Below are 17040 nucleotides of genomic sequence, written 5' to 3'. Positions count from 1 at the left end.
GCTACTCTTCGTTGTGGCAAGAGGGCTCCTCATTGCCGAGGCTTCTCTTGTTGCAGAGCACAGGCTCTAGGCGCGTGGCCTTCAGTAGTTGCAGCACACAGCCCCAGTAGTTGTGGCTCACGGGCTCTAAAGCACAGGCTCAATTGTTGTGGCACACGGGCTTAGTTGCTCCACGGCATGTGGGATCTTCCTAGAGCAGGGATTGACCCGTGTCCCATGCAATGGCAGGCAGATTCTTAACCACTACACCACCTAGGAAGCCCTCTTGACTCCATTTTAAAGACAAGAAAAATTGAGGATGGGGAAGGTTATGTGACACATCCAAAGCTATAATAACTACTACCTAGCAGATCTGAGGCTTGAATCAAGGTCATCTAACTCCAAATCCAGTGTCCTTTACACTTTCACGTTGGTGATGGACACTTAGCACCTTAAAACTCTGGCCATCTCTATTCAGAGAAAAATACAGTGGTTCAAGAAACAGCCTCCGTAGTCATAGAAATGGACCAGTAAAGGCTACTTTTTAAAGAAGAACATTAACCTTGACTGAATTGTTTGAGTTCAAAGAATAAATCGCTCTGAGAAGACATACGGGTAGAATTTTGCTGTTTACTTTTGTTAACTTTCCTTTTCAAAAAAAATGCAGCACCATACTTTTTTCTTTTTAGTTCAAAGGATGGGAAACTTTTTTCTCATTTTCCTCAGATTCCTATAATGCTGTTTGTGCCAACCAACCCATTACAAACTGTAGAAATGACATTCCTGCCTCAACTGAGTTCCCCAGGCATCCACAAGCAGTGACTGAAAGTCCCCAGGCTTCCTGTGACTTAGACTTCACTTTTCCAAGAGTCCCCGGAAACAATGTCAAATTATAAGAATTTGCACTCCTAGTCAGCTCAGAATACCTGCTATGCATATTTCTCCAAGTGAGTCATCACTGTCATAAAATGAATCGGTCTTATATAAATGTCAATTCTGGGTTATATTTGTCAAGAAGCTCAACCTGTTTCTAAGCCTTGTTTGAAATCAGAGGATGGATGAGCTTCTGTCACATGGCATGACGTGGTATAAATTTATCGAGGCTATTTTTTGCCCAACAGTAAAGATGCCTTAGGAAGTTAATTACCAGCACTTTGTGCTAACTGACAAACAACTCCTTAACTGCACAAACGCTCTCCCAAATAGTTAATCACGAAGCTGATACAGATAAGGTGGACGTGTGCATACATCACCAGGACAAGCAAATTATAAAAAGAAAAAACAGGTCATTATGAGTTCTGTAGCTAACGTTTAAGGTTGCTCTTTAATGCTATTGCCAATTGCCTTCTCAAAAATTTTCCCCAAGATTTTTTACCTGTTAAGGTATCTTTTTATTAGCGCAATTCATTTCCTATTAGTCTTGGAATTTAACAAGACTTCATGGCAAAGCAGGTCTGGAAGACATCTTATTAACTTTCCCTCAGGATAATAAGTCCCATATGGAATAAAGAAAGAAATCCAATTCCCAAAAGACACAAGTCATTAGAGTCAATAGAGGGTTAATGTGATTTTTAATAGGAGGCCCATTACAATTCTCAGGACCCATAAAGTTGGTACCATACTGGACATCTATTCAAATATAATCCGAGTGGTTCCTTTATTATCCTCCTCCAAAGAAAAAGTAACATCTTTCTCCCTACAGTCTCAGATTCTTTTTAGGAATTATATAGGGCCAGTCATCTCTTTTCTTGTAAATAAACAAGACAATCACGCTTGTCTTTCCTGAAAATTTTTCACTAGTTTAAAAAAAAAACCTTCATTCAGTTGCTCATTAGAAAATGAATTTGAATTTGGAACTAAGATAAGTGACTCCGATGTGAAAAGTAGTAACATAAAAATGATATTTTATATAATTTTATATCAGGGATACATGCATGTAATACCTAAAAATATATTTCCACCATATGTATTGCTGAATATTCATACTTCATCTATAGCCTCCTCTGAAAAGCATCAAACCTCGGAAGAAAAAAATGACAACACAATTCAAATAATTAATTCAGAACACTAAGAATAATTTCTAATCTCCAGCACTGAAATTGGATGAGAAAATAAAGATTACCGTTTGGAAGGGCCTCTGGAGGGTAAAAGTATAGGGAAAGAAACATTGTATTGGAGATGATAGGACAAATGCTAGTGTTAGATTCAGAAGACCTGGACTTGGACCCAGCTCTGACCCTAACCAGATGAGTGACTTTGGCCAAATTATTTCAATTCTAAGAGCTTTCATTTCCTTGACTTCAAAATGAAATGCCAGACATGATTAGGGACAGCAAGTAGATTTCACCCAAAGTCCCATAAAAAGTCAATGCGTAGTGTAGCAGCCTGGAAGGCAGACTGAATCCAGGCTCAGCAGGAGTGTTGTGTTCATTTAGTAATATCTGCCAGGGAAGGGGAAGGAGAGGGTTATGTGGAGTACAAATTTACTATTACCAGATTAAATGGTTCCTAAAATTCTCTTTCAAGTCTAACATTCTGTGATTCTGTACAACTATAACACAGAAGAGATTTTTTTTCTTTGTCCAGGATTTCTACTTGCCACAAATGATTAAATGTCCGTTTCAATTCATAGCAGAATGATCCAAACCACTAACTTTGGAAATATTAAACAGGATGACAAGCAGCTTGACAAGAGAGAAACTCAAAATAAAGAAAATGTATAAGGAAAGGTGAGCACAGTAGGCCTGAAGACTCCCTATGAATCTGAGAAGTTTCTAGCTGGAAAAGAACCGCATGACCCCACTTGCCCTCCCTCACAGACCAACAGGCAAACACCTAATTGACTCCGTAGAACAGGAAAATTGTTTAAGTTTGTGAAGACTTCCCTGGAAGTGATTCCTTTTCCCCTAATCCAATGGCACCGCAATATTCGTTGCTTATAATGAAGTACAAAGACTGGATAATGCAGATTAAAGCATCAACAACTTCAGGGTTTACCAATAAGCTGATTTGCAAGACAACACTATTTCATACTATATGCCGTAATATTATTTATCAATGTTTAATAAGCACTTCATAAGTTTCGGCAAGCAAATGAGAAATGGATTACCAAAGAGAGGTGATGAAATATTTATAATGCACAATAGCTATTATTACATTGTAGCTGTTCAAGAAATCTTAACAGTAAATTGAATGGAAATATAATACTGTAATGGATGTGGAAGTGTTCAATCGGCCATTTGTAATGAAATATGGAAGTGTTTAAAGAGAGTAAATACATTTGTAATGGTTTTTGATTAGCTATAACTATATATGATTCAACCATCCATTATGAACAATGTGCAGATATTATGATGGCTTATAATATTTATAATAATGTGGCATCCTTGGAGAAGTTTTTTAGGAATCCTTACATGTATTACTAACTTTCAATAATTAAATCTGTGTCACTACTTTGGAAAAACTTCTTCTTTTACTTATCATACTTTCCTAAGAATTTTAAATTGTATTTCTTTAAGAAATTTAATAATAACTAAATTTCCCTTTAATTGTGATTAGTGGTACTGTTTTTCAGTTTTTTATAAATCAGTTTGATCTCTGTTTTTGCACATATAAGACTTTCTATTTATAGCAAATGGGCCAAAAACAACAAAGAATTGTATCATATATATATATGTATATACATGTGTGTATATATATGTGTATATATATATATATACACACACACACACTCTACCAGGAAAGAAACTATATTCTAAAATTAAAATAATTGTATACAATCATCAAAAACTCCAGCCTCCCTGTATTGTTTAGTACAGTTTTCATACCTATAACTCAAGCAGCCCTTCATTCCTTCAACAAACACTTCCCGCCTCTGCTTACCACCGTGCAGTGGCTTTCTGGTCGCCACAGGAAACAGACAACAGTCTCCACTGGGCCTAAAGAGTGTGACAAAGCTCCTGCCCACCCCTGCAGCCTCATCCCTCACCCCTCCATTCTGGCTCTCTAACCTCTCTGGCAGCACCAGCCTTTTTTTCAGGGCCTCAAAATAAGTCCACCTTGTTATTGCCTCAGGTGCTTCACATATATTCCCTCGGCTTGAAACACCCCTCCTGCCCCCCAGCTCCTGAGCTCTTTCTTTAGAGCTCAGCTCACCGTCACTTCCCATGGGGGTGGGGGTCAGGCTCTCCCATGATAGGCTCCCACAGCACCCTCTCCTTCTCTAAGCAATTGTCACAACCACAACTCAAGAATTAAGGCACGGGTCTATTTTCTCTACCTTTGACTCTGTTAATAACTAGAATTTCACTCTCTAAAGGCAAGTCCTCCTAGTACGAGAGAAATATTCTTGTACACTTTACCTCTGCTTTATACAGAGCAAAAGAACAAACAAAAGCAAAAACAGCACAACGAGAACAACAGAACTGTGTCAGGGATCGTCAAAGAAACACCACCAATAGCACGCTCTCTCTCTCTCTCTCTCTCTCTCTCTATATATATATATATATATACATATGTATATTTTTTTTTTTAAATGGGAACCAGGTTTTATTTTGTCATTTGCCTGTGAAACAATCGGGATTCAGACACCGGAGAGTATGACCATTTTGCAAACACCCAGTGGACCACTCCCACATCACAACACCTGTGAGTGGGCAGACTGGTTCATTCTGCCTTTTCCAAGAAATAGACTGGATTGGTAAAAGGAGACTGAGATGCAGCTTCTCCCCTCCTTTCCCACAATGGAACATCTCTTGCTTCACTTCCCAGGGAATTCCAGGCTGGTCTCCTGAAGTGTTCACATGACCTGCTCTGTGACCTCAGGCTTACCAGAGCCTGACATATATACACACACACATACATGCATGCATAGACAGATAGACAGATTTAAAGGAATTGGCTTATTTGTTTTATGAGGTCAGTTGGCCCCTCAACTGTGGGGTCTGGAAAGTCCAAAATTCATAAGGCCAACTGGCGGGCTGGAAACTTAGGCAGGATTTCTACATTACAGTCTTGAGATGAAATTCCCTCTCCTTCAGAAAACCTCAATTTTTGCTCTTATGGCCTTCAGTTGATTGGATGCTTGGATGCAGCCCTCTCAAATTATGGACAGTACTCTCTTTTACTAAAAGTTAACTGAATCACTTTGCTACACACCTGAAACTACCACAACATTGTAAATCAACTATGCTCGAATATAAAATAAAAATTAAAAATTAAGTTAAAAATTTAAGTTTTTAAATTAAAATTAAATTTTTATTTAAATTAAAATTTTATTTAAATTAATTTAATTTTTAAATTAAATTTGAAATTTGAAATTAAGTAAAAAATTTGTTTTAAAAAATTAAAAATTAAGTTAACTGATTGCAAATGTATATCACACCTACAAGATACCTTCACAGTAACATCTACACCAGTGTTTTACCAAACACCTGTGTAGCATAGCCTAGCCAAGTCAGCACAACAAATTAACCATCACAAGGACTCTGACAGATTGTGTTCTTGGTTACAAACATTCATTCCTTCCCACCCCAGCGACAGGAATATATTTTCCTGCTCTATGAATTAACTACATGACTTGCTTTAGCAAATGGGACATATGCTCTTCCTGCAACAAATATTTCAGTGTGATTTTGTGGTTTGATTTAGCTCAGTTTGGCTGTTCCCCACGTTCGTGAGAATGGGTTTGTTCGACAGAAAGCTTTCTCTTTTATTTTAGACCCCAGAATTAAGACAGTGTGTAGAGCAGACCAAAACCTAGCCCCCAACTTGAATCAGAGCTGAAGCATGAAGCAAAACCACCATCGTTAACCCACAGCCACTGACATGTAAAATGAGGAAAAATAAACCCTTATTTCTTTCATAAACTACTGAGATTTGAGGATTGTTTGTTACACAGAAAAATCACTAGCACAAGCTGACTAATGCAAGACACATTTGTGACACCTGCCACATTTTGATAGCCTATGGCATTGTATCCAATCCATTTATGCTACCAATGACAAATACACATTGTCTGATTCTCACCTGGATAGATACACAGTCTGGCCTCCGGTGTAGAGATTTTATCATACGTAAGTAGAGCTACTACATTTATTTAGGACTTCCTATGTTTCAATCTTCTGAGCCCAGCATACACAAATGTAATTGTGACATAATTCCTCTTTTTGGAATCCAATAGACTAGTGAGGAAAACTATACATGTTAATGTGTAGAATAAGGGGAGTTTGACATTAAATTCTACCTCATGAATTATGTCAATGCCTCAAGGCTAACCAGAGCTTTCCTTCCATGCCTCAACACTTGACTTGCTAAAACTTTCTTCTAGTGGCTCCTGAGAAAGAATTACTCCCTTAAAACCAACATCCATTTATCCATCTTTTCACCTAAACAGAAGAATGGCTCTGTTAAGAGAACACAACTGAATGACTATAATACAATCATGACTCAGAATCCCATCTTTCCTCCCAGTCTGTAAGTCCCTTATGAAATTCAAATCCAAATGGCTCTTCTCAACATTCAGAGTTGTCCGTCACCTGCCCCCATCAAAGCCTACAGCCTTATCTCCTCCTACACCCAACAAGAGCATTCCTCTCCAGTCAAGTTCCTGCTGCACCGCTGTGTTGAGTGCACTCCTTATAAAGAAGTTTTGTCCAGTTTTCCCAGCACCACTTACTGAAGAGGCTGTCTTTTCTCCATTGTACAATTTGGCTCCTTTGTCATAGATTGGGTGACCATAGGTGCATGGGTTTATCTCTAGGCTTTCTGTCCTGTTCCATTGATCTATATTTCTGGTTTTGTGCCAGTACCATACCGTCTTGATTATTATAGCTTTGTAGTACAGTCTGAAGTCAGGGAGCCTGATTCCTCCAGCTCTATTTTTCTTTCTCAAGATTGCTTTGGCTATTTGGGGTCTTTTGTGTTTCCATACAAATTGTAAAATTTTTTTGCTCTAGTTCTGTGAAAAATGCCATTGGTAATTGGATAGGAATTGCACTGAATCTGTAGATTGCTTTGGGTAGTATAGTCATTTTCACAATATTGATTCTTCCAATCCAAGAACATCGTATATCTCTCCACCTATTTGTGTGACCTTTGATTTCTTTCATCAGCACCTTATAGTTTTCTGCATAGAGGTCTTTTGCCTCCTTAGGTAGGTTTATTCCTAAGTATTTTATTCTTTTTATTGCAGTGGTAAATGGGATTGTTTCCTTAAGTTCGCTTTCAGATCTTTCATTGTTAGTGCAGAGTGGTGCTGGGAAAACTGGATAGCTACATGTAAAAGAATGAAATTAGAACACTCCCTAAAACCATACACAAAAATAAACTCAAAATGGGTTAAAGACCTAAATGTAAGGCCAGATACTATAAAACGCTTAGAGGAAAACATAGGCAGAACACCATTTGAAATAAATCACGCAGCAAGATCTTTTTTGACTCACTTCCTAGAGTAATGAAAATAAAAACAAAAATAAACAAATGGGACCTAATTAAACTTAAAAAGCTTTTGCACAGCAAAGGAAACTATAAACAAGATGAAAAGACAACCCTCAGAATGGGAGAAAATATTTGCAAATGAAGCAACTGACAAAGGATTAATCTCCAAGCAGCTCATGCAGCTCAACACCAAGAAAACAAACAACCTAATTAAAAAATGGGCAAAATATCTAAATAGGCCTTTCTCCAAAGAAGACATATAGATGGCCAACAAAACATGAAAAGGTACTCAGCATCACTAATTATTAGAGAAATACAAATCAAAACTACAATGAGGTATCACCTCACACAGTTCAGAATGACCATCATCAAAAAATCTACAAACAATAAATGCTGGAGATGCTGCGGAAAAAAGGGAACCCTCATGCACTGTTGGTGGGAATGTAAATTGATACAGCCACTATGGAAAACAGTTTGGAGCTTCTTTAAAAAACTAAAAATAGAACTACCACATGACCCAGCAATCCACTACTGGGCATATACCCTGAGAAAACCATAATTCAAAAAGACACATGTACCCCAATGTTCACTGCAGCACTATTTACAATAGCCAGGACATGGAAGCGACCTAAATGTCCATCAACAGAGGAATGGATAAAGACGATATAATACATATACATGATGGAATATTACTCAGCCATAAAAAGGAATGAAAATGGGTCATTTGTAGAGACATGGATGGACCTAGAGAGTGTCATACAGAGTGAAGTAAGTTAGAAAGAGAAATACAAATATTGTATATTAACACATATATGTGGAATCTAGAAAAATGGTATAGATGATCTTATTTGCAAAGCAGAAATAGAGACACAGACATAAAGAACAAATGTATGAATACCAAGGGGAAATGGGGGTGGAGGGAGAAACTGGGAGATTGGGACTGACATATATACACTATTGATACTATGTATAAAATATATAATTAATGAGAACATACTGTATAGCACAGGGAACTCTACTTAATGCACTGTGGTGACCTAAATAGGAAGGAAATCCAAAAAAGAGGGAATTCATTTTGCTGCACAGTAGAAATTTACACAACACTGTAAAGCAACTATACTCCAATAAAAATTAATTTAAAAAATAAAATAAAAGGAAAATAAATAAATGTTTTTTCCAAAAAAAAAAAAGAAGAAGAAGAAAAAGAAGTTTTTGTCTCTGAGCCCCTCACTCAACCTTCTAAACCTGGCTCAGTGGTGCTGGAACTGTGCTCTGCAAATCACATTTCTATTTTGCCAGCTGGGTTCTGCCAATAAGGGACATTAGGGTAAAGGACTGGGAAATGAAAAGAATCTTGCTCTTTACCATTTCTCCCGGCTCTGTCAGCATCTGGAAGACTTCTTTACCCTGGAAGGAGCAATGATTCTAGTTGCAGGTTTGTTTTTTGTTTTTGGGGGTTTTTTTTTGGGGGGGGTTGTTTTTTGTTTTTTGTTTTTGACTCTCAGAGCCAACTTTAGCATTCCTCCTCAGAGATACCAGCACTAGTCCCTCTTCTGAGGTTTGAGTCCTACCTTCTAGGGGTCACTCCTCCAAAATTCTAAATTCTAATAATCCCAACTTCTCTTTGTTCCACAATCCTAGAGGTGATTGCTGCTTCCTGTGGTTACTGCCTGCAAGATACCTCTTCGTCCTTTTGCCTTTTCAGTTCTCTAATACCTGGTTAGTAACTTGTTTTTTAAATGGAGTATCATTGCTTTACAATGTTGTGTTAGTTTCTGCTGTACAACAAAGTGAATCAATTATATGTATACATATATCCCCTCCCTCTTGGGCCTCCCTCCCACCCACCCCATCCCACCCACCTAGGTCATCACAGAGCACTGAGCTGATAGCACATTCTCCCTGCCAAATAGTGGTATGGTTCCTGTTACCTGACTGGATCCCAACTGATACACCCTAATACAGCATATTTACTCTTCACTCTTGATTTGGTTTTGGTTTGGTTTTCTTCCATGTTTTCCCCTCAAGCCAAATCAATTGTTACTGCTTCTCTTATCCTCTAAGACTTGGCTTTACTCATGTATCCTTGACGAAGACCTTGGCCCCAACCATTCTCTCCCTCTGAACTCCAACAGTATCACTATGACGAGAAGACACACCATCTGTGGAATGCACCTTGGCAAGGGCTCAGAAAGCCTAGTTAAAGAACCAGCTCTGCTATTCACCGAGTCTTTCTGAGATTCAGATTTCTTACCTATATAACGCCACTCTTTCATAACTCTGTCTTCTATGTTTATCATTGGTAAATCCTGTCTCTCCAAGGAGATTATAACTCCTTTAAGGCCGAAAGCTTTGCTTGAAACCATTTTCAGTACACCCGTTTATCTTTATTATGTGTGGCATTGTTTTGCAGGCTAAACACACAATGAGGGCTCTCTAAATCATTTCTAACTGAAATCTCAGAGTTTGTGTGAACCAGATTTTCAAATTGGTGGTCTGGGAACCAAATTCTGCCCACAAATATGACTTGTTTAGTGTACAGTGAATTTTTGTTAACTAGTCGCCATGATTTGCCAATTGGGAGATTTTATATACAAATCTAAAATGTGTCCTTCAGATTTCACAGATAAGAAAATCTGTGATGAGGAGGTAAAGGAAATTGTCCAATGTCAAGGACTCCATCAAGAGTAAAACAGTCATTCAAACTTGAATGCCTCTTTTGATTTGGGGGTTCCTGAACCTCCTTGCTTCTGTAAAATGATACCCTGAAGGGAGGGGAAAGGGAAGAATGCTACAACAAAGGAAAGTTTAAATCTTCAACCACTGTTACCTCTGTCATTTGCCAAATCCCCTCATTTATTATCGATGTACAGCAGGTTTTAATACTACATGATAGGACTGCCTTGACACTTTTTCAATGCAATGTTATTTTCAAGTAATTATAAATGATCGACATTTCATTTCATTTGTATTGGCACTTATAATTCACAGAATTCATGTGACTGATTTTGAAGAAAACTGATACCAAGGTATTTGTTCTCTGTAATGTAAAATGAATAGCAGATGCGTGACTGAGGGAAATTTTTTCCTGCTGTTTCCACAGTTATCAAAACTCTTGGACCCTACTCTCTGTGTTTCTATCCCACACGCTATGCCGTCTCCCTTACTAATCTAATTCCTTGAAGTATTTAAAAGCAATAGCTACTCTTTCTTTTTCTTTCTTTTTTTTTTTTTTTTTGGATAGTAACAACATGTTTATTGTATCATCCAACCGAGGATATAAGATACAAACACAAAACCCTTCTTAATTTAAGGAGAATATGAAAACACCAGGCAATTTCTAGAGTACTACTACAAATATAGCCTTCACCTACAGTAAAAATTAGGCCATTCAATCATTTTGGTCATCATCCCAGTCTTTCTTCCCACTTGGAGGCTTGGGCCCACCAGCTGGTTTTGCCATGATGATCTGATCCACTCTAAAATACAGTGACAGCAGCATTCGTAGCCAGTTTGATAGCCCAGTACTTTCCCAGGTGAGTATCTAGAACACCAGCTTCCAACATGTCCTTTACAGCAGGAACTCCAGCCTCAATATCTAATCCAACATTTTTATTTCCTTCTTGATGTACTGCATAAAGTTTAGAGATTACTTCATTGGCCTTAACTCCAGAGATTTCCGCCAGTGCCCAGGGAATAGCTTCAAACACCTCAGCAAACTTCTTAATGGCATACTGTTCAAGTCCAGGGCACGTCTCTCCATATGATGTTTGGCTAACTCAATTTCTGTTGCTCCACCTCTGGGTACAAGATGTTTATCCCTTGTGAGAACTTTGAAAGTATTAACACCATCATCTACTGCTCTCTCTATATCATCCATCAGATTGTCTGCAGAGCCTCGAAGCACTATGGTAGAAACGGCACCATCCCCCTTTTCATGCTTAAAAACAACCACCTGCGTATCTCCAACCTCTGAGAGGTAAGCACTGTCACAATGTCCCATTTCTTCAAGGACAGGAGGAGTCAACCTAGGAAGAGCTGTAGCGCCAACTGTGTTACATAATCTTCTCAGATCCCATTTTGAGTTCAGCCTCACCAACAAGATATTGTATTTGTCTGCATAATGAAGAGCCACGTCTGCCACGTTGCCACCCGTTACCACGACATTTGCACCAGTATCAGCGACAGCTTTGACTTGTGCATCCATGAGATTTTCTTCTCCCTTACTAAAATTCATCAGTTCTTCAGCAGTCTTTATCAATACCGTTTCCTTAGTTTCTGTTACCATGCCATCAAAAGGACAAGAGTACACTGCTATTTTTGCATCTTTGACAGATGTTACATCACCTTCAGTTTCCTTCTTAAAAACCATGCCATGCAATACTGAAGAGGAATGGACACCAGAGCCCAGAATCTTACAAACTCTGACGTTATCAACATTGAAATGGCCAGAGTCGGGAAAAGTAGATACACATGCCTGAGCAATAAGCTTGGCCAGAAGCACTTCATTACCATATTGTTTACTCATTACGGAGGTATGAAGTAGAGATGATGCTTCATCAACATCCCGAAGGTTTTCTGCAGAACAAATACCAAGTCAGGAAGAATCTCATGGGCTTTTTGGCAGGCTATTTCATAACCTTCTATGACCTCTGAAACTGACAGGCCAAGTCTCAGAAGCTCTTCCACTAATTCCAGAAGAGCTCCAGCAAAAACCAGAACAAAGTTTGTGCCACCTCCAACCTCCTGCTCTTGCATGTGAGAGGCCATTACAATCACTTTTGCAGCAGGATGTTGTACTTCTAGCTCTCTTAAAATAGTTGCTGCATCATTTGTCACAAACAACTTCTCCAGGTAGTCGAGAACCATTTTGTTCATTCCATTTGGTCCACATGCTGTACGCGTCGTTCGGGCAAGCTCCTTGCAAGCCTGTGTGTTCCTGTACACAGCCTCTTCTAATCCCGAAAAATGCTTCGCTCCCTCCTTGAGCATCTGGGCAAAGCCCGGGGCCTTGGGGACGTGGAGCACCGTGGCCAGTCTACAAGGAGCGATTCACACGCCCACTCAGAAGACACCAGAGGAAGCGAGGGGCTACTCTTTCTCAAAACTCTTTCATTGCTTAAAACTTTTTCATTGTAATAACAGCAGCCACCATTTACTGAGCACTTACTATGGGCCATACAGTAGATCAAGTGCCTGATAAATGTATCTTGATTAATACATGAGAGAAGCTTTGAGAGTAATAATATCCCCATTTTACAGAGAAAAACAGCAGAGGCTCCGAGATGATAAATAGATTGCCATCAATGACACTGCCAATGCCTAGTGGTGCCAGTGTTCCTGACATAATACCCTCTCTCTCGATGTTCTTCCGACCCCTGTTTCCTCTACATTTTTCCTCCTTCACAGGCCTCCCTTATTCTGCTGGACCCCAATATGCTGGTGTTTCCCAACTTTCCATCTTCACGCATGTCATTGTGAACTTAATATGCCAACTGTACACGTTCATCCCAACCTCTCTCTTAAGCTCCAGTCAGTACATAATTGTAGTGAAAAGTGGGATTTGGCTCAGCCCCTTCCCAGCTATACAATCTTAGACAAGGTACTTAATCTTTCCAGGCTTCATTTTCTCATCTAGAAGTAGGATAATAGAGCTGATTTCAAGGGTTGAATGAGATAGCACAATTGAAGCAATTAGCACTTAATACACATGCAATAAATATCAGCTATTATTATTATTATTTCAACCTGTCTGGATCATTCCAGCATAAGTATCTCAATAACCCTTCAAAGTCAACCTGTCTACGACAGAGGCTTCATTTTCTCTTACAAGCTGCCCCTTCCTTGCATTCTCTTTCATGGTGAATGGCGCTGCCACTCTTCAGCAATCCACTCAAATCAGAAGTCCAGGTAACTCCTGCACTTTCCTAGGAGTTAGAAGAAAAATTGCCCCAATTTTTACCTAACTCTAGAATCTATCATCCATACTTGTATAAGAGGAGTAGCTTTCTAAATTTCAAATCTGTTCACTTCTGCCCACCTCATTTACACTCCCTCAGTGGGTCACTATAATCTTTGGAATGAGGTCAAAATGTCTCAGCAGAGCACATAGGACCCTTCAATATCCAGTCTCTGCTGACTCTCCAGTCTCACTTCCTACCCCCTCCATAATCCAAAGAGACAAAACTGCCACCCTGAACAGACACTAGCCTTTTATGCCTTAACATGCTGGTAAATGAAGTTTCCAGGAGTTAAAAGTGCCCTCCTGGCTAACTCTTTCCTGCCCCTCTAAATGCCACTTACATCACTTCTTTCCACATTTTCAATAGCTTCTGAAGTCTGTTTGGCAGCCTCCTCTGGGTGGCCCTCACAGCCTGCTCTTGCCTCTCCCTTAGCCCGTTCACAGAGGACCCTCACTGCTGGTTTGCTGTTCAGTCTCACTATAGACTTTACAGTTCCTGAGTTGTATTTATCAACTCTTCAACCAGCATCAGGACAGTATCCGAAAAGCATTTGATGACTGAAACTCTGCTAAGAAGCCAGCTAAGTTCCGAGATGAAAAGTAGGCATGTTGGTGGCACGATTACAAATCTGTCTGTGCAAACACAAAACCTGAGTGCTGGGGACAACTTTGCAAGTCTAATCAAATCCTTTCAGTTTGCATATGAGAACTAGAGAATTTAGGAAGGTTACGTGACTTATTCAAGTTCCTACGGCTATTCATATAGATCAGGCTCAGCTCAGAACACCAATTTGGGAAAGGTAAGTGATCCAAAGCTATGCCTCAAACTAGGGCACAACTTCCCTCCAAGCTCACATAAATAATTTATTTACTTCTAATTTGTCATGTTACAGAAAAGATCTTGGACAGTTTAGAGTAATACTTAAAAGGAATAAGACTTTGTTTTCTTACAGCTGATGAAGGAATCCCACGATGGTGGATGACAGAGATTGTAAGGTTGGGCAGTTGTATGAAAGCCGAGAAGAGACCGGTTAGAATCCCTAGTAAGACTGGTATTTAAAGGTCTGCTATAAGATCTGGTGCCTTTTCTGGGAGTGAATTACACATCTGCCTGCAAGCTACTTGGCAGCCAACACAGAAAGATGGGTAGGATCTACTCTTCAATCACAATGTGTGATAAAAAACAAACCAGCGGTTCAGGAGAAACATTCCTGATGCTGAAATCTAAAAGGAATTTCTCCCATGGGTCTTTGTGACGGAAAAAATATGTGAAATAGAGTAAACATTGTCTTTAAAGTAATTCTGAGTTTCAGACTGTCATCTTGTATCATATTAGTCAATGAAGGCCCAAAGCCTAAAAAAGTGCAGTTCAGGAAAATTGTTGGGATTGGGTGGAGGGCAAAATGATATGGACAACATATACATTTCTGCACAGAACAGTCTGTGTGCTTCATGAGGGCAGGCAGCCCTGTCTTGGTCATTATTTTGCTACTCAGAGCATCATCTACCATGGTATAGAGGCTCCATGGTTCAAATGTCCAACAAAACACCAAATGAACAAACCTACATAAACAGTTCATACCTCAGTCAGTTAAGCGGGGAAAGTAAAATGTGAGAAGTTACAGCTTTTCGAGGCAGAACCAGGTTATTGACTGGGATCCCAGCAGACATCAGTTTCAGGCCCTACATTGGTATGCAAAGAATTTGAACAACAGTTTCAGAAGAAACATTTCAAGTTTGCAGTTAAAACTATATTGGAAGAGACAGCAAATAATGAGAAACAAAGCAGGCAGATAAAAGCATTTTAGATATTTCAAGTACCTACCCAGCTAATAAATGCAAATGAAGTTCAGTGCAGATAAGCACAGAATTATGAGTCTGGAAGCAAAGAAGAAAAAGGAGGACTATCTGCTTAATGGAAATGAGCTGCACGGTGCTGACCAGGAATGAGATCTGGGGAATTATTGCAGGAGAAATCCCTCAAGCTTTCAACCCACTTTGCTGGAATGGAAAAGAAATACGATGATGAGCTATATTAAACCACAATATACGACTATCAAGTCACTCTCCACATTGGGTGAAAACGAAACCAAAGCAAGGAAAGAATAAGATTTTTTTTTTTCCATTTAAACTGTCATTCTATTCAGGGCAGGACCATCCTCAATGATCTTTTTTTAATCTCAACCATAATCTTGTCCTTTACAGATTTATTGGAATGTGGTTCCTTGTGGTTTGCTTGTATGCTCTGTCATTTTCTATGCTGTTCCACAATTATTCAAGGGTCCCCAGAACACAGCCATCATACCTGATAGCAGGAGCCATCGCTGTAAAAATCAGAAAACACTTGGATTACAAAGGTTGAGTGGCTTCTTCTGCAAAAACCTTACATTTTCTTTTTCTTTTTTCTTTTTTTTTTAATTGTTTGGTCAAAACAAGAATCATAGATTCATAGCTTTTAAAGCTAGAAGGCATTCTAAGTACACCTTTATGAGCCTCCTAACTGTAGCAGCTATTTCTGGCACCACATTACAGCTGAACGTCTCAGACTCAGAGGTCCAGTCATGTCAACAGACCACACTTCAGTCCACTCTAGAACCATTCGAGTCAAACAAACTCAACCCAAGGTTGAAAGAGACGAGTGTGATGGAAGGCATACCCAAAGGCTTTTCTAGGTAAAAATATTTCTCCCTACTCTTGCTCTGGTTCCTGAAATCCCACATTTATTCATTCAACAAATATTTCCTGGATCCCTCCTATGGGCTAATAAGTACTGTTCTAAGTAGTGATGATATAACAGTAAACAAAAGAGGCAATACCCTTGTCTTCATGGAGCTTAAATTCTAGTGGAAGGAGAGAAGTAATAAAGAAATGATTATGGAAATGAGGTAAACACTCTCAAGTAACGGGAAGTGCTAGGAAGGTATAAACTGGAGGATGCAGGAAAAAACGCAGAGAGAGGTGTGGGGACTATTTAAGGAGGATGGTCAAGAAAGACTATTCTGAGGAGATGACATCTAAAGGCTCGAGGACTTGAAGAATGAGAAGCCCCTAGGGAAATTCTATGACAAAATGCAATTATAACGAAGCAATTAAGGCATTAAAAAATAATTATTTGCTAAAATCTCATTATGAATTAATTTGTCAGGTTTTTTAATCCAATCACCTTGCAAAACTGAGTTTTTTAAAAAAAACTGAGAATAGATTATATTTAATATGGGAGAAGGATACAATGGGTTAAGAACACAGTATTCAGACTGATGAGCAGGTTCTCAACCTTGGTGAAGGAGAAAACAAGGGACAGTGTTTACTGAAAGGGACAGAAACTGAAAAGATAGAAAGATTTCAAGCAATCATCAGAGCATGTTCCACTAGATTTAGCCACATTTCCCTCAATAACAATCTTACTTCAGAAATGGCATCTTTTTTATCTAATCCATGACTTCTACATAGATAACTAATATAAACTAATAGGGGTTCAACTTTCTCTTGAAATAGGAAAAGCTGTAGAATATTGTGGGCACAGCCTTTAGGACGACCCTCACTGATCCTGGCCTCCTGATATTCATGACTTTATATAATCCTTTCTCCTGAATATAGGTTGGACCTAGACACTCACTTCCATAAATAGGATGCAGAAAAAGTGATAAGATGTCACTTCCAAA

At 39.0% G+C, this 17040-nt stretch overlaps 1 pseudogene; it reads right to left on the bottom strand.

Annotated features, from left to right (window-relative positions):
• Positions 1 to 10807: 10807 nt before the first annotated feature.
• LOC130855933 (T-complex protein 1 subunit theta-like) lies at positions 10808 to 12435 on the bottom strand (annotated as a pseudogene).
• Between the last annotated feature and the right edge of the window lie 4605 nt (positions 12436 to 17040).

Source organism: Hippopotamus amphibius, chromosome 6, assembly GCF_030028045.1.
Source record: "Hippopotamus amphibius kiboko isolate mHipAmp2 chromosome 6, mHipAmp2.hap2, whole genome shotgun sequence".
NCBI classification, from domain to species: Eukaryota; Metazoa; Chordata; class Mammalia; order Artiodactyla; family Hippopotamidae; genus Hippopotamus; species Hippopotamus amphibius.
Note: the sequence above shows the minus strand (reverse complement) of the source record. Positions and strands in the feature narration are given on the sequence as shown.